Here is a 19,003-nt window from a genome sequence, read left to right as displayed (position 1 = left end):
AACATGTCTCGCCAAAGAGGCTGGCCACTCACCGCCTCCGTGCCCTATCTTCCCCGTTGCTCCTAGTTACTGAGGCTGCACGCAGAAAAACAGAGTGGTGTAATTAGATGGAAATCAGTTTCCATGGATTTCTTCAGCCCTACTTTCGAACACATAAGGGCCTTACTGTTTGTTTGTTGTTAATTTACTTCCTCCAATCTTCCAGAGATATTAATGTAGGCTTGTGTGCAAGGCTGTCTTATGGGAATTCGGTAAATGAGTCTCAATTTTGCAGATTTAAAAATCCCATTGAGTAAACGATACCATATTTAAAAATAAAAGATCAGTATCGTTTCATTGAAGGTGCACTTTAAATAGGACTGAACAGAATGACCCATACTTCCCTTCCAGAGGAAATTACAGCACAGACATGCAGTAAGGGCTGCCTACCTTTTTAGAGCTCAAAGCTACGACTTAATAGTTATTTATGTGGAAAGTAATCTTTTATGGTTAATTATGGCATCGGGCCCAAGAGCAATCTGTTTCAAACTTGTTTTGGCAAGGAACAATGCACTAAGGAGAGGGCCAGGTTTTTAGTCACATTAATTAGGTACTAATTGGATATTTAAAAAGGTTTTCAAAAAGAACAAATAACAAGCAAACAAGAACAGCAGTTAGAGGGACACAACATTTCAATCACCTCTGACGAAGAAGGCAGTTTAAAGAGCGGGAAGGCATGCGCTGCAATGTGACTGCAAGAAATGCGATTTGTGTGCAAAGTGAGCCAATAACAGCTCGATAATTCTGTGGTAATTACAAGGCAAGGTAATCCCCAGAGGCACTGAGAGCTTTTGAGTGTAGTGTGTGCATGTGTATGTGTTTGGAGGGGCGATACCTAATACACGCTCTGCTGACGAGATGAACACAACTGAACTCCGCCTAGACGTAAGGACAAATACTTAAACGCACGCACATCCCCAAGCACCACAAATGTACACAAAACATTGCAGTCTTCTAAAAACAATAGCTCAGCACCAGACGCAAACATTAGCCTCAGTTCATTAAAACTCGCTGGGAATTCACAAGTGGGTTTTCACATAGAAATAAGGAGCACTGTGATAAAAAAGATTTGCAACAGACTAACAAACCGTTACAAAGGCTGAGAAACATTGGGTAGTCTAAATTACATAGCTTTACAACTTGAGCTGAAAATGAACAAAGCGTCACTGTATGCGTGCCATGGTTTTCCCGCTGTCTACGGCATTTTACGTTGGCTAAGAGGGTATTTTGAGTAACCCAGCCCTCAAATGAAGGCCAGCAACATCCAGATAAGAATCCAGCCAACTGCTCGGCCAGCAAAGCGTGCTGTTCTTACCAAATTATCGACTCTTGGCAACTGTCAAGGGCCTAATTCAAAGGCAGCAATGTGAGAAGAGAGGAGCTACAAAATTTAAAAAACCTTCAAAATTTTGAATCAGAGCAGAGTTCCATAACCCTGACCCTCTCTTGCATTTTCCTTCTCATTCTTAGTTTATTCTCCTCCAGTATTGGGGAAATTACTTTTATACTGTAAACTGTTATCCTTCAAGTAACACATCATTTAAGGAAGTTAAACTACAGTGAAGCTACCCTTCTAACCTAGAATTAGATAACTACACTACAAAATGCTAAAAAAAATTAACTAACTACACAACAAAATGCTAACAAAACGCAGCTAACTACACAACAAAATGCTAACAAAAAGTAGCAAAGTAATTTTTTGTTAGCATTTTGAAGTGTACTTAGTAATTTTTTGTGTACTAAGTACACTTCAAAATGCTAACAAAAAATAACTAACGATACAACAAAACGCAGCTAACTCCACTTCAGAATGCTAACAAAAATTTGCTAACTACACTTCAGAATGCTAACAAAAATTAGCTAACAACACTACACAATACTAGCAAAATGTAGCAAACTACATTAAAGCTATTTTAGGCTGTAATATGTTTATATAGGCCAATTATTAGAAATGCTGAAATGTTTAGAAATTATTTTTGTTTTGTTTTTTCTGTTGTATTTTTCTGACACATAAAAAGCAAGATCTCTATTATGCTTCTATGAGCTTTGTAGTCTTAACTATTCATTGGAACTGGAAACCAGTATATTACTGGAGAAGCTACACTATTTTGAAAACAGATGAGCTACAGTCCTGATACTGAAGAATTAGTCATTAAAAGGCATAGTCCACCCAAAAATGAAAAGTCTCTCATCTTTCACTCCTCCCAGGTTGTTCCAAGCCTGTATTATAATGATTAACTTTCTTTCATTACTGGAACACAAAAGGATATGTCAGGCAAAATGTTATCCTCAGTCACCATTCACTTTCATTGCATGGGGAAAAAAATGCAATTGAGGAGGATAACTGACTAAGGCACTCAGCTTAACATCTCCTTTTGTGTTCCATGAAAAAAAAAAGTCATATAGGTTTAGAAAGAAATGAGGGTGAGTAAATGATGACAGAATTTTCATTTTCGGGTGAACTATTCATTTAAGTTACTAGCATTAACGTTAGTTAGTTAGTTAGTTAGTTACTCCTCAACACTGCTCTCCTCACACTCTCTTCTCTCAGACAGGAACACTCATAGTGCACAAATCAGCAGTCTAGTCTTTTCCCTCTCAAACCAAATAAATAGATTTGATTTGCTGCAGCTGCAGTGTCAATAAACACAGCTTTGAGTGAGCAGTGCGTGTGCAGGCGTGAGAAAGGCTGCGGATCCTGCCAGGCCAAACACCAGGGATTAGGCCGGGATGAAAGGAGCTGTCAGAGAAATCAGAAGAGGAAAAACACATCTCCTCAGCACAAGCTGCCATTCTGAGCTGACTTCATATGCAACCTACCCAATGTTTCTGTGGCCATCTCCTTTCCAAATATCAGTGGGCCAAATATCAGCTTGCAGATCTTTTTGGGATAAAGGTACTCATGTCGGCATAATCAAGACTTGCAATCATCAGAGTGTCTGTGACACATTTAATTGGAAACCCACAAGTGTAGAAATGAGGAGCGTAGAAGCATTTTAGTGATAGCTGTCAAATGAAAGAGGCTCTTTCATGGAGCGTTTCTTAGGGTCCCGGGCTTGGACAGACATGAAGAAGCAGGGTCAGGGTTTGACAGCTCACCGATCAAAAACTACACAGCTCGCAGGTACAGGGGCTGTCTGCTGCTCTTTCATACACAAAATGTTGATCCTAGCTCTCATGCTCTCTTTGGGTTTTAAAGACTTCAGGGCCATTTTAATAGCTTTAAAAATACCTTAACATTGCAGTATCAGGAAGACACTTTGTTGATACATTCCTAATCTTATGAAAACTAATTAACAAATTGTTTACCATAATTTAACTTTATAACATGTTTTAATCATTACATTACTTTTGTTTGGAGTCTCAGAGACCCCAGCTATGAAACATTAAAGGGATAGTTCAACCTAAATATGAAAACTCTGCTTGCTTTAAACCAATATAACCTTCTTTCTTTTGTGAAACATTAAAGATTTTTAACGTTATTTATTATTTTTATTTTACAATTCTACAATGTGTTTTTGCCAAACAGAAACAGCGTTACTAAAATGGATACCAGTCACATTTTTGAAAAGTGCATGACTAATTTGTGTTAAAAATGAAGGATAAAGCTTTAATAATATATGTTTACTGGGATTTGATTAGGTCAGAGGGACTTTTTAAAAGAATCTGAATGGAAAATAAGAGGTTACTTTTGAATTACTAGCATTTACTTTACACGTACAATAGTGTGCAAAAGTCTTAGGCACATGTTTCACAAAAACATTTGCCTTAAGATGGTTATTTACTGTATATATTCAGCTTTAGTGTGTAAATAGGAAATATACATTTTAGACTCCTAAACATTCCTTTTGCAAATAAAATAGAATAGATGAACAGGGAGCCCTGCAACAAATGGCATTGCCCCCAACTGAACATTGACTCAGTCTGGGATTACATGAAGAGACAGAAGCAATTGAGACAGCCTAAACAGATTCTCCAAGAAGCTTGGAACATCCTATCTGCCAACAACAAAGAAAAACTGTGTCCAGGTGTACCTAGGAGAACTAGTGTTGTTTTTAAGCAAAGGTGGTTACCAAATATTTACTTAGATTTTTTATGTTTACTGGACTTTGCATGACATTAATTGATCAATGAAAACTATTTATGGCATTATTTTTGAAGACATCCCCACTATGCAACATTTTCCACATTTTTCATTGACAGTATAGTCAATCACAACAGAACATAAGGGTTAGGGAAGGTCACAGCCAGGATAAAACTCTCTGAAACCCTAACCCACATAAAAACCTTATTTGCTTTCAAATATCAGTTCAGACTAGAATGAACTGAAGCATATGGAAACAATGCATTAATAATATCAATCTTACTTTTACGTTTCTAATGAAAAGGATAAGAGATTCTCTCTGCATGCTTGCGAGGGGCAGGTTGAGAACTTGCAGCAGTGGGGCCGTAGACTATGATTTAGAGGTGAGATGACAGAGGAGAAGTGTTTTATACGTGTTTTTAAACACTGATGGGGCTGAAGTACCTTTTAATCACCTAACAAAAGGAGAGAAGTGTTCCCTCAGGACCAGGCTTACACCTCAAAGCCCACTGACACTCAAAACTAAACTCCTTTTGTCAGGATTTCAAAAGGCACTGCTACTATCCAATGTATGGATTATACATTCATGTATCAAAGTGGTAAGCGGTACTCACACATCCGCCAGCCAGGATTTCAGCAGCTAGAGGAACGGTGCTGTCTTTTTGCATTGTCTTTCCTCTCACAAAGTCGTTTACCTGTGAAAAAAAACATACGCTTGTACAACCCATCTTAGCTTAAACAGAACACAGTGTCTGTGCCTGCAGAAATGAGTGGAATGCTCAGCATATTTTTACAGAATTCAAACATCCATTATTTAAAATTTTTTACACTTCCTAATCCCTAAGTGTGTTTGTTTGTTAATATTTCGGTTAATTTGACGATGTTTTCCTCAATGGAGAGGGAAATTCACTTCAGTAAGATTGAATTGCGCCTGATGATAGCGACATTTGAACGCACTGTGTTCTTTTAGCACCTGATTCACTAAAGAAATTATGCAAATCAGATAACAGCGCAGACACGGTCAAAAAATATGTGCTGAACACAATTTGCATGTGGCAATTCCCCATCTTGGAGGCCAGTTCTAAGTGCTAGGTTGTGGAAGATGCTACAGACTACTGCAATCTGTCGCTCCACCACTGCGATACACGCACCTGAATCAGCTCTTTAAAATGTAGACAGTGTGCTTATCTATACTGCATGTCTGGATATATATGCCCAATTATAATGCTCTTCTCCATCATTTCATAATAATTTAATGAATTACTGCTACCATGATCAGAAAATGTACACAAACATATATTACTGTAAATAAAATTCTGTTTACCACCTGCTTTCCTCGGGCATTAATAGTGGAAATTGAATTGCGTGAAAGAGTGCTGAATTTTGTAAATAAAGTGTGCATAGAAAAGACTGACAATGACTAGATTATTTTAATGCACTGGATGCCTAGTTAAACTCGACTGCAGTTGGTTGGATAAAAAAAAAAGCAGGTTTTGTGATAAAATACAATGCACAAAAATGGTGCAACTCTTTAGTGAATTCACTCCAAAATGTAGTACTCTCAGCTGTTAAACACAATTTACCATATTTAAACCCATTCAACAGATTTTCCACCACAATCAAAAGTGAAATAATGTGCAGACTGCATACGGGTCTACTGATGTCCGATGCAAGACTGTGCACAGCTTTCACAAGGGATCAAACAGAAAACATTTACTTCTTCTAAAGGCAAGAGACAAACAGAGGGGTGTAATTCTGAGGAGTTGAGAGGGCTTAGGTTTAAAGAGGCCACGCTGATGTGGTAAAGGCAGAGCACTTACTGTAAGCTTTATGGCTTTCTCGGGAGCCACGCCCAGAAGCTGCGGTACGAGGCCTATAATTAGAAAACAACTTGATTAAAAAAGACAGGGGGTGAGGGAAGCACGACTACTGTAGCAGGCAGGAGAAATTTCCTCAATATAAAATTCTGGAGAACTGCTTTCAATTCCCTATCATCCACACACTAATGAACACTATTGATGTGGAGTGTTTAAATATTGGAAACTTAACAGTGCTACAAACTCTTTTTTTTTTCCTTTAAAAACAGGCCTAACCAAAGTTTACACAGCCCTCAATTACAACACAGATTTCTGGCTTAGATCAAAATAAACTAAATAATCTGATTTAAAAGTGATGACCATCCCCCGGCAGTAACAATCAACCATACTGTAGTAATGTGGGTGCACCAGTCCAAATAGGCCACACAGCAAGATGAATACAAACATTTCCTGCATGCATGGCCTACGGACCAGATATGTGTTTGTATAAAACTGCTGTTCATTTTGCAAACTTAATCATCCATCACCACTCCAGTAAACAGTTATTGTTCTTGCATGCTGCTCATTTCTTTGTGGTTACCAGGATGGTGACATCATGGACTGTTGTCTTTAATAATTTCTTTGTTTTTATTTGTTTTGATTTGCTGGAAAGTCGATAAACAATCTTCATCTGAGCTTAGATCTGTCTCAAATAATACTAGATATGTGTTTCTTTTGAAAAGCTGAAATACAACAAGTTAATGAAGAAGAGTGCATGAACTTGTCTGTGACTGCATGAAATAACCAGCCAATGAACACAGCACTGAAGTCACTAGCTGAGATCATAGTACATTATACTTTAGTGGTTCTCAACTGGTGGGTCGAGGTCAAGTAAAATCAAGTCAAGTCATCTTTATTTGTATAGTGCTTTTCACAGCATACATTGTTTCAAAGCAGCTTTACAGAAAATGATGCAGTAAGAGAAAATTATGCTGTGATGTCTTAAAGTCATCATTGTGCGTTTTAAATGAATATCGCGATTGCATTAAGATTTATTGTCTTTAGGCCCCAAGTGAGAAAGCCAAAGGCGACTGTGGCAAGGAACACAAAACTGTTAGTGTTGTTTGTTTATGGAGAAAAATAACCTTGGGAGAAACCAGGTTCAACTGGGAAGCCAGTTCCCTCTGGCTAACATCATGAACATAATGGCAATTTCAGTTATCTATGTGTAGTACAAGTCTTGTTTTATCTAAGTAAACTGAGTAGATGTTGGGAGGCAATTTCATACACTAAAGGACTGTTTATTAACTGTAAGAATAATGATTAAGTGTCTTTGAAGTCCAACCCAATTCACTGCTGAAGTGCACGTAGATGAAGTGTCCTTTTGGTCTGTTCTGACAGAGTCATGGACAGCAGGGGAAAATGAAATGCAAAAATACTACCGGTTAAGGCAAATAATCAAATCTAACCAACCAAATAAACATGCATTGTTAGGAAAGCAACATAAATAGGCATATCAACTTTTTAAGGGAAGAGGAAATATTCCCATATACTGTATTTTGCTGTTGACATCAAAAGCTGTGCGCATCTGATCAAACTTTACTGTATTTGGCACAAATTAATTTGTAGAAGCTAGCTAAATTAGACAGATGCAAGTATGGACAGGTTGTGTAACATGCCATCATCCTTGAAAACCATGAACAAAACAAAACAAAAAGTTTAAAAAAAATACAACCCAGACTACATCAAATATATGTCGAGACATTTAGAAACCAAACACATTTTGTTTTTTAAAAAGTTATTTTACTATTCAGTCATCATGTCATTTCATGTTAATATGTATGCAAATTGTTGCATCTATGCAGTTCCTGGTAATTCAAATACATTTAATTGTTTGATTTAAGGGCATTTTTGTTATATATATATATATATATATATATATATATATATATATATATATATATATATTTTTTTTTTTTTTACACGATATGCAATTTTATTACTATGTTTGGTCGCCATGACCAAAAAAAATAAAAAAAATTAATTATATCTGGGCAAGCCTGAAGTAAAACCAGTTGTGAACCACTAATACTGTATACACAACTGTTCTTTCTAAACAAGTTTCTACTATACTACATTTTGTTGGTCATTAAGGCTTTTACATATTTGTCAGTAAAAGGCCTTTACTTTAAAACAGCGTATCAGTAAACTATTTGGCCTTCTTCAAATGTAGTGCTTTCAGTCATACAGCACCGATATGGCTTGCTAACACATGCACTGAATGTTTGTACCATCCCCCAGTTCTAATTCTGCACAGGTGATGAAGATCTCAGCCCCTCTTTTGTCAGCTCTATGATTGACAAATACCAGTAGTTAGTTCTCAATAGAGGTCACATGCCAATTGCACCTTGCAATCACAATTTGAATCTGTGACCTACCTGAATGCTTTAAAAACTCTAAAAGCAGAGCAGATCCTCGTTTTCTGAGCGGCATTGACTGTGTAGAGCATTCATGCTCTTCATTGTTAACTTTCTGTGCTGGTATGTGCCCTTTCATGCTTTGCACATTGTCCCCTCAAGCAGCAATCTCTTCAAAGCAGGTAAGGCCAGAGGGAAGATGACCTGCCCCTGGCTTTTATGAAAACGCTCTTTGTCAATGTCGGTGCATCCCTGATGGCCTGATCGAGCAGGTACTGACCTCTATAGAGGCCGAAGAAGCCCTCGTAGCGCACCACCTTCTTGAAGCAGTCAAAGCTGTTCTTGTACATCAGCTCATCTACGAAGGAACCTGAAGAACGCTGGTTCTGTATGCGGGTCTTCACCAGGTCGATGGGGTACACAGCGGTGGCGCCCATGGCTATCCAGAGAAAGGAAAGTGTCACAGAAGAATTGTTTTTAAACATATGTAAGAGGAAGACCTGGAATAGCAAGGATGTTAAAGGAGAAGTATGCCAGAAAGTGATGGATGGGGTTGCAGTGATGGACACATCAAACAACCACAAAAAAAAAAAAAAAAGCCGTGTGTAGGGGAAAAAAACGTCCGGATATTTCTGAAGAACACATCAGTCAATTATTATCTGACAACACTGGGGTGGACACAAAGGGGATACAGCACCGACAGGCTTAATTAAAAAGTAAGTCACCCTGCACTACCTCCTTATTACCTTGTCTCCTCCAAGAGAGCCAGTCTGGAGCCAAGCATAGGGCCAAGAACCACCTCCTTACATACACACACACCGACACACACCCACCTTTGATCACTCACAAGTGCAAAAGAATCCATGCAGGAGGTTTCCATGGTGCATAACCTCTTCTCCTCTCCTCTTTAAATGGGAGGAGTAGCCCCCTAAGAAGCCAATAGGGCAAGCTTTGTTTTTCTTTTTGTCTCTATCTCGTGCAGAGGAGGGGTTGGTGGTGGTGCAGGCTCAAGTAAAGGGGTGGTGCACAATGATCCGTGACTGACTCACCTCCAGCCACAGAGCCCAGGGTGAACCTGTATGCAGATTCAGTGGCCTGAATCATTACAGAGCGAGATATGTCCCCACCAGACTGCTGTTTACAGTGAAACAGAGAAAGAAAGAGAACTGCATTAATGCTTCTCAACAATTTACAATAATCAATTTAAAATAAAAAATTTTAATCCACACGTATTCCAAATCTTTTTCTACACTTTCATTTAAAATATTAAAGGCAAAATTCACTCAATTTATACCTGCCGCATAGGGTTTGGTGTCATGGAAGTCAGACTTGGAACGACACATTTTAATGTGCCAAGTTTGAATATAAGCATATATCAAAAAGGGATTTCACAGCTATGTCAGAGGGGAAGATTTTCAGTGAATAATGACTTACATTTTCCTCACACAAAGATATTGCATAGCTTCAGGAGACTTGGACTAAACAAAAAAAGTCATGAAAGTTTGGGACTGTATGAGGGTGAGTAAATGATGAGAAAATTGTCATTTTTGGGTGAACTATTCTTTGAAAGCCTCGACAAAAAACTATGGACTCATTTATGTTGGTTTTTCTTCCTTTTGGTTGTAACTTTACATTCCCTTGTCAAAGTGTCCTTTAGCTATATAGAAATGAGAGGCATGAACATTCTTCTAAATGACTTTTTTTTTTGTTACACAAAGGAAAGAACATCATACAGGTTTAGAACAACATGAGGGTGATTAAGCAATGTCAGAATTTTTAGTTTGGGTGAACTACTACTTTAAATGCCTAAAATAGTGGTCCATATAACAACAGTAGTTGTACTGTATTTGGAACACTGCACCTATACAAGCAGTACAGAAGATGCAGCCTTGTGTATTATGAGGGTTGATTTTTTTTGTATATTGTTTCTATTAGTCACAGACAAAAAATCCTTCTAATGTTGGCCAAGTCCTGTTAGTTTCATCACTGGAACAAAGAATATTCAGGATTTTACACCAGATGTAAAGATTTCATTTAGTGTCATTCTACACCCCTAAATAACAAGAACTGCAACTTTCAGAGTAATGTTAGTCAGAAAAGCAGAAACCACAATCAAGTGGGTCTGATCAGTGCTCCAGCCATGGCTATAGCCCCACAGTTAAGAGAGCAAAAAAGAAAGCACCATTAGCTAGCCAGAACCATCCAAGCATTCCATACTGCATTCCCCGACAGAGATACAGTCACCCAGCCTGCCCGTCTCAGACCTGGAACAAGACCACCTGTTAGGAGCCGCCCAAACGGCCACAGGCTCACTGAGGGGTTAAGGGTGTGGGATGAACTGCGCTTGGGGGAGGCAGTGAGGGAGGGCTGGCCAGCAGCCCATAAGGCCAGACCACAGCCCAAAGAGGCTCATTGTGGTGGGACTGGCGTCTCTGTCCGGGGCCCCCGCTTTGTATGGCCCAGCATGAAGGAATAACTCAGCCCTCGATGTGTTTGGAGGCAGAACTTCGGATAAAATAAAGAGGGAATATACAGGCACAGACACACTTTCTTTTCCCTGTAGAGTCTTCAAACCTTTCTTTCTGTTTTCATTTCCCCTCATCTCGCCATCAGAGGGTGATAACTTTCCTCGACTGTTGGGCTTGCATTTCATTTACAGCTTTTTATATGTGTGATCTTTGTGCTGATGACAGATTCAGATATTCTCTTCTTTCACTGCTCTGGTCAAAGAGAAAAGCAAGAGCCCAGCAGTAGCTGATGTAAAAATCCAGAGGGGCTGGAAATGATGTGCTGATCTGAAGCACTTAATGTACTCGACTACAGTATATACACAAACCCTACCATAAAGTTGTCTACAAAGTGTCTACCATAATACAACCTACAACCTAGAAGTTAATTCCTGCAATGATAATTCAAAACAATGGGAATGGGAACATAAAAAGTATGTCAGCTCATCACCACAATGCAAGGGGTGGGTGGCTGCTAGGGCATTGCTAGGTTGCAAGAGTCGAAAGAGCCCACCCCAAAGACCCAATTAAGAGCCCACCCCAAAGACCCGCCTTAAATAATGCTTGGGTCACTCCAAGTTAAGTCTGTGGAATGTTTTTGCCAAATTTTGGTCCGCCAGTTATAACATCATGAAACTGATCATTAAGAAAAGAAATAACACACCTTTCCTCAACAACCCATACAAATTGAGATATCTGTAGCACAAACAGCTACATGTCCAAGTCTAATTTGTAATTTCCAGTTCATGTTGTTCCAAATGACTTTCTGCCCTCAGTGGAACACAAAAGGAGATATTAGGCAGTATGATAGTCTCAGTCACCATTCACTTTCATTGCATATTTTTCCAAAAAAGAGAGATGGAAAAAGAAATGGGGACTGGTCATTCTACTTAACATCTCCTTTGTATTCCACAGAAAAAAGAATAACCCTGACAAAAAATCTAGAATTTCTGCAAACTTGCCGCAAATTTGCCACTCATTATTTTCACATGCAAATAAGCTTTGCGGCAAACTTTTCATTGTCACCATCAAAGGTTTGCTGCACATTCACCACTACCGGTGAAGACCTGTAAACATTTGTGGAAAATCCCAAGCTCATTTGCATTTGAAAATAATGAGTGGGAAATTTGTGGCAAGTTTGCAGCAAATTTGTGGCAAATTTGTCAGAACATTCAATTTTTTTGTAGGGGAAGTCCTACCGGTTTGGAATGACATGCGGGTGAGGAAATGATGACAGAATTTTCATTTTCGGGTGAACTGTCCCTTTAAAGCGAGTGTTTTAAATAAATCCTTCACTTTAGGGATTCATAAGTAATAAAGGTGCTTGCCTAAGAAAGCACGACTTAGAATGAAAAATAAGAAAAAAGACTGAATCCCCTGATCACTGATTTCAAAGCAAGACAAGATTACACTCAGGCGTTCTGAAGCTAAACGTACCTGTCTTTGAATCTCAGTAAGGTTGTAATGAAGGGCTCCCTCCTCCAGAGGTGCAGTCAACAATTCTCAATGTCAACTAAACCAACATGTCTGTAAGAGCAAAAACACAGGCAAACATAAATCAGTTAAACAGATTCTAAACCTTTCCAAAGTCTACTTTTCAAAACATAACATCTACAAGATGTTTGAGGTAGAGTGGCATAGTATGTCCTCAAAAGTAATAACCTCCAACATCTTGACTCAAAGTGAGTAGGGCGATTACAGTAACTCATTGCAAATAAATAATAATGTCCAAAAAAGCAATTACTGATTAGCGATTGCAGCATACTTTACGACCCCACCCTGTGCAGTCATGAGGCCACAGTATCTGACTCTTCAGAAATGTTGATGTGATGTCTCTGGGCATGATTACACTGCTCTATGGCTCAGAGCAGGCATTTTGTAAATACACTTCCAAGATCATTACCATTCTGGTAAAAACTATGCAACAGTTACAGGGGTGTAGAAACATGTGTGCCTGCTACAATCTAATGCTGCAGAAAAGTTGGAAAAAAGTGTTCAAAACCTCTCACTGTACAATAATAGGAAGAGTCATTTATTCCCTCGTTTTGCAATTGCCAGAACAAGACTCAGAAAAGAGAGAGCAGAAAATATTCACATATAATTAGAGAAGAGTCAAGTGACGCAGTTTTTAGAAGGCGCGAGTGGCTAAAGAGGCTGTGCTGAAGTATGTTATGGTTTTGCCTCGAACCCTCCTCTCGCTGCATTGGGCACATGCTCTCAGACGATGTCTCAGCAGGGCCCAGGTGACTCACCCTCTTGGCTCAGCCAAGTCAGCCAGTTGGAACAGGATGTCCATTTCCATGGGGGTTACCTGGCCAAACCTCTGAGCAGCAATGATAAACTCTTCTGGAAAAGGAGGAAGAGAGAGGAACAGAAGGAAAGAGAGGGAAATTAATACAGTGTAATTTAATAATGAAGTCTTAACAGTGTTTCTAGCAATATATCTGTTTCATAAAAATATAAAGTGGCATGTATTTGGACACTTAAGCCAAAACGCATGATTTTATATATAGAATTCACTGCAATAGATAACAAAATATCCAACCAAGTGGAATCTACGAACAACTGCCGCAAGACCTTTTCTCAAAACTAACTTTATTTTTCTTGGACATTTTTGCAGTTACTTTTTCAAGGAATATTCCAGGTTCCATACAAGTTAAGCTCAATCGACAGCATTTGTAACATAATATTAATTACCACAAAAAATAATTTTAACTTGCCACTCCTATTCTTTGGTGGGGGAAAAAAAGCAAAAATATAGCACTTAATGGAAGTGAATTGGCCCAATCTGTTAACATTAAAATATTTTCTGTTTCAAAGGTATAGCCACAAGACGTAAACAATATGGTTGCTAACATGATTTTAGTGTGATAAAATCACTTACTAATCATTTCTGGGTAAAGTTATATCCAATTTTACTACTTAGTTGTCATAACGACGCCTAAACCCAAAAACCTTAAAATGACAATAATACTAGTTTTAACAGAAGAAATAATAAGTACTTTTGCAAAATGATATGCTTCAAATATAATTTAACACCTCCAAAAACTGTCCCTATTCACTTTCATGGTAAGTGCCTCACCATAATATCGATTTTTTTTTTTTTTAAAGAAAATGAGAGACGAGCCTAAAATATTTTTTGTATTAATCAACATTATGCTACAAATGTTGTCGATTGAGCTTAACTCTTATTGAACCCAGCATATTCCTTTCACCAAATGGTGCCAAGGTCATTTCAGTGAAAATATGTGCTGCGTCCGAATATCCATACTTCCCTTCTATACAGTATGCCAAAAACAGTATGCCAATGGAGTAGTATGTCCGGATCCACAGCATTCATGAAGCAGTAAGCAAGAAGTACATGGAAGACCTTCTATTTCTGGTGAGATTCTGAAGTGTGTATCGACTGGACAAATTACGATCCCATAATCCCTCAGGAGCTGAGGTGACGTCATGTTCAAAATTCTGGATTTAAAAGAACGGCGGTGAATCGCGAGTCGGACGGCTCTTCTCAACTGTATGTGCTATATATACACCAAGATAATTGTTGCTTATGCTTAAATTGTGCTTGTTTAACAAAACCAGAATTAATAGTTTTTGCGGTTGTTGTTCTTATGTCATTGTAACAAGATCTTTGGGTACTGGGCAAAGGAGGAATCAGGAGACAGCGAACAGTCAAGGTGAGTGTTTTATTACTCTTTCTCAGTCTTTACTTAAACTCAAAACAAAAGGGCTCTTGGTAGCCAAACAGACACACACAGCTTCAGGTGGTGGCTCTGGTCTCTTTCCCCACTCTGACACTCTGGCGTGCCTTTTCAGATCTCCCTCTGCCATTACTATAATAAGAGATATGTGTTAGAGGTAATTACGGCCCAGGTGATGAGCCTTACCGCTCTCCCACAGACCGACACATGACCACGTCCCCCATGCCACATACCCCCACTGCCGACTCAGGCCAGGGCAACATCCGGCCTGCCTACTCCCCCCCCCATTTCCAGAGAGAAAGTCAGCCACAACCATCTGCGCACCCGGTCTGTGGACCACCTCGAATTTAAAGGGCTGAAGAGCCAGATACCAACAGTGATTCACGCGTTAGTATCCTTCATGCGGTGGAGCCACTGCAGAGGAGCATGATCGGAACAAAGGGTGAAGGCCCGCCCTGGCAGGTAGTAGCGGAGGGTAAGAACAGCCCACTTAACCACAAGACACACCTTCTCGATGGTACTATACTTTGTCTCCTTGAAGAAGAGCTTGCGACTAATAATAAAACACTGGCCGTTCCTCCCCTCCCACCTCCTGCGAGAGCACCGTGCCCAGCACTCTGTCAGATGCATCAGTCTGCAAAATAAAGGGGAGAGAGCAGTCAGGTGCATGCAAAAGCGGCCCCCAACACAGTGCAGACTTTACCTTAATGAAAGCCTGTTGGCATGACTCTGTCCACTGGAACGGATCGGGAGCCCCCTTTTTAGTAAGGTCAGTCAGTGGGCTGGTGACATCAGAATAGCTAGGCACAAACCTACGGTAGTAGCCAACCAGCTCCAAAAACTGCCTTACCTCATTTTTGGTCTTGGGCGCCGGGCAGGCTGCGATCGCTGTGGTTTTGTTAGCCTGTGGATGCACCTGCCTATGACCCAAGTGGAATCCCAGATACCTAACTTCCACCCACCCAACTGTGCACTTCTTCGGGTTGGCCGTGAGTCCAGCAGAGTCAGGACAGCCCTCAGATGTTGCATATGCCGCCGCCATTCATTACTATAAATGATAATATTGTCCAGATATGCGGCGGCATATGCCGTGTGCGGTCTGAGGATCTTGTCCATAAGGCGCTGAAACGTAGCCGGGGACCCGAACAAACTGAATGGAAGCATCACGAATTGGTGTAATCCGAACGGTGTGGAAAAAGCCGTTTTTTCTCGAGATACTGGAGTTAAAGATCTGCCAATAACCCTTTGTTAAGTCCAGCGTCGAGTAAAATTAAGCCACGCCCAGCCAAACAAGTAACTCGTCAATTTACGGCATTGGATAAGCATCAAATTTGGACACCGCGTTCACTTTCCGATAGTCAACACAGAACCGGACAAAGCCGTCGTTCTTCAGTACCAGAACTACCAGGCTGGCCCAATCGCTGTGCGACTCTTGTATTACGGCCATTTCAAGCACTGCCTCTAATTCTTGCTGAACAATCTTTTTCTTGTGTTCAGGAAAGCGATAGGGGTGGCTACGAACCACCACCCCTGGGGTGGTCTCGATATGGTGCTCTATAAGGTTTGTGCAACCGGGAAGGGGTGAAAACATGTCCGCGAATTCCGCTTGCAACCTGGCAAAGTCTGTAGGCTGCAACAGTGAGAGGTGGTCTCCGCAAGGGACCGGGATGAATGAATTTGGTTTGGGAGATATCTCCAGCCCGAGCTCCACCCTCTCTAGAACTACCATCGCCAAAGCTACAGGCACCGCCTCCCTCCATGGTTTGAGGATGTTGAGGTGGTTGATTTGACATGCTCCTCCCCTATCCGTTCGCCTAACCTCATAATCGAGATCTCCAACTGGTCGTGTGACCTCAAAGGGTCCTGTGGAGCCGAGGAGGGCGGGGCCGGGTTGGAATGAGACACACCCGGTCCCCAATCAGCCTGATGGGGTGCGCGAGGGATAAAGGCGGCCGGGGACGACAGTTCGGGAGAGAGAGAGAATTACAGACAGCTGTGCTGTGTTTTTAGTTGTGTGTTTTTGTTTAATAAATTATTATTTAAGTTGTCAAGCCGGTTCTCGCCTCCTCCTTTCCTCTAAACCCCCTTACACTGGTGCCGAAACCCGGGAAGGAGGAGGGATTCCCGTCGCAGAGTCCTCGACACTGCCGTCCACCCAGGGGAGCGCCGCTGCCGTCCGACGGGGGACGGAGTAGCCCGACTACCCGGACGCGGGGAACGGCCGCCGTCCGCGAGGCGAGTGGGGACGGGACTCCCCGACCGCCTGGAGCGAGGGAGCCGCTGCCGGGGGCGGAGGAGTGCCCTGCCGTCCCCCGGGAACGTGGAGGGGTTGAGAGAAGACCGCCGTCCGCGGGGGGGAGGAGGGAAGTGACTCCCCGACCGCCTGGAGTGGTAGGGCCGCTGCCAGGGGCGGAGGAGAGTCCCCACGGGACGCCGGGAACGCGGAGGGGCGTTCTGTCCGCTGGGGGTCGGAGGTCTGACTCCGGTCCGCCCGGGGAGGAGCGGCTGCAGTCCGCCTGAGAGGGTGGAGTAGTGATCGAGGACCACGCGACGGTGCATCAGAGAACCGGTGAGGTTTTTTTTTTTTTTTCCTCTCTCTCCTCTCTCTGCCGCTCCGTGTTGGCCTTTCCCTCGCCATTTTGTGTTTTTTTTTTTTCCTCCTCCCAGGTCGAGGAAGGCGGGGAGGACCCGCCGGCAGTCGGGGCATAAGGCACGCCCCCCACCCGGAGAGGAAGGGTGAGGGGGGATGTACGTCATGCCGGGGGCTCCGAGGAGGAGCCGAGGAGGGCGGGGCCAGGTTGGAATGAGACACACCCGGTCCCCAATCAGCCTGATGGGGCGCGCGAGGGATAAAGGCGGCCGGGGACGACAGTTCGGGAGAGAGAGAGAATTACAGACAGCTGTGCTGTGTTTTTAGTTGTGTGTTTTTGTTTAATAAATTATTATTTAAGTTGTCAAGCCGGTTCTCGCCTCCTCCTTTCCTCTAAACCCCCTTACAGGTCCTTACCATTTGGCGAGTAATTTGAAGTGGGCAGCAATACAAGCACTTTATCTCCCTGTGCGAATTCCCGTAGTCGAGTGCCCCTGTCGTACAGTTATCCTGTGTTACCTTCCCCAAAGTGTGGAGTTTTGCTCTAAGGTCAAGAACGTATTGAATTTGGTTTTTGCTAATAGAAGGTCCTTCTTCCTAAGCTTCCTGTATGACGTCAATCACGCCGCATGGCCGATGCCCATACAGTAGCTCCAATGGGGAAAACCCTGTGGAGGCTTGCGGGACCTCTCGTACTGCAAAAAATAGGGGTTCGAACCACTTATCCCAATTTTTAGCATCTTTGTGTATGAACTTACGAATCATGTATTTCAAGGTCTTATTAAATCGTTCGACCAACCCGTCGGTTTGCGGGTGATAAACACTGGTGCAAATTGACTTAATGTCTAATAATTCGTACAGTTCTAATAGTGTACGTGACATGAATGTTGTGCCTTGGTCAGTGAGGATTTCTTTTGGAATCCCCACTTGGAAGCTAATTTTGAAGAGTGCTTCCACAACACTACGTGCTGAGATGTTGCGAAGAGGCACTGCTTCCGGATATCACGTTGCATAGTCCACCAGAACTAGTACAAAGCAATGCCCGCGTGCAGTCCGCTCTAATGGCCCGACAAGGTCTATGCCAGTTCTCTCGAAGGGGACCTCAATCAACGGCAGAGGGCGCAATGGCGCGTTACAATAACTAGTGACATGTACGTGCACACTATAAATCAATAGTTTAGATAGACTTGACTGAATTTCTCAATTTTAATATCCTTGTGACCTAAAGGAGTATGCTTATCTACAGATTAGTCATGTAGACAAATAAACATGTACCTATGTATGAATTTATACCACTAATATAAAAAAAATTAAATTACAATTAAGTTGGACTGGATAGTTAAGGAAAAACAGCCAACAACTGGCAAACATACGCAAACAACTGCTTCAAACTGTTTAAGACGCATCCCAGATGACACTTTATGTTGGTTGAGAGAATGTCTTGAGTTATTTATTTATTTTTGTAAGGCAACTTTGAAGAAGCTAAAATATAAGATAGCTTTAATTTGTTTGAACATTTATGATCACAACGTAATTCCCATACTTTTATTTGTGTTATTTCATAGTTTTACATCTATTGTTTTATCATTTTCAATAAAATAAATTTCCTTTTGTGCAATGTTGTGCTTGAAAAGTGTTCTAGGGCTTTCTTTGTTTAAAGTAAATGCCACTTGGTTTAATGTTTTGCTTTAAGTGTCCAAATACTTTTAAGGGCCACAGTATTAATCATCTTCGATCACTGTTCTATTAATGAACAGTTATTTTACATAATCACATCCCTACACCTTTGAGTAGTAAATAATTCATGGAAATATTTAGTAAATCATTGAGTCTGGGCATGTATTGGATATCAGTGGGTTGTGTAGG

General features: G+C 41.2%; 1 pseudogene; it reads right to left on the bottom strand.

Moving 5' to 3' along the window:
* LOC127421359 (electrogenic aspartate/glutamate antiporter SLC25A13, mitochondrial-like) overlaps positions 1-13,145 on the bottom strand; it is a 30,033-nt pseudogene extending 16,888 nt beyond the window's left edge.
* Between the last annotated feature and the right edge of the window lie 5,858 nt (positions 13,146-19,003).

This window comes from Myxocyprinus asiaticus, chromosome 30 (assembly GCF_019703515.2).
Source record: "Myxocyprinus asiaticus isolate MX2 ecotype Aquarium Trade chromosome 30, UBuf_Myxa_2, whole genome shotgun sequence".
Classification (NCBI taxonomy): domain Eukaryota; kingdom Metazoa; phylum Chordata; class Actinopteri; order Cypriniformes; family Catostomidae; genus Myxocyprinus; species Myxocyprinus asiaticus.
This window is presented reverse-complemented; position numbering and strand designations above follow the sequence as displayed.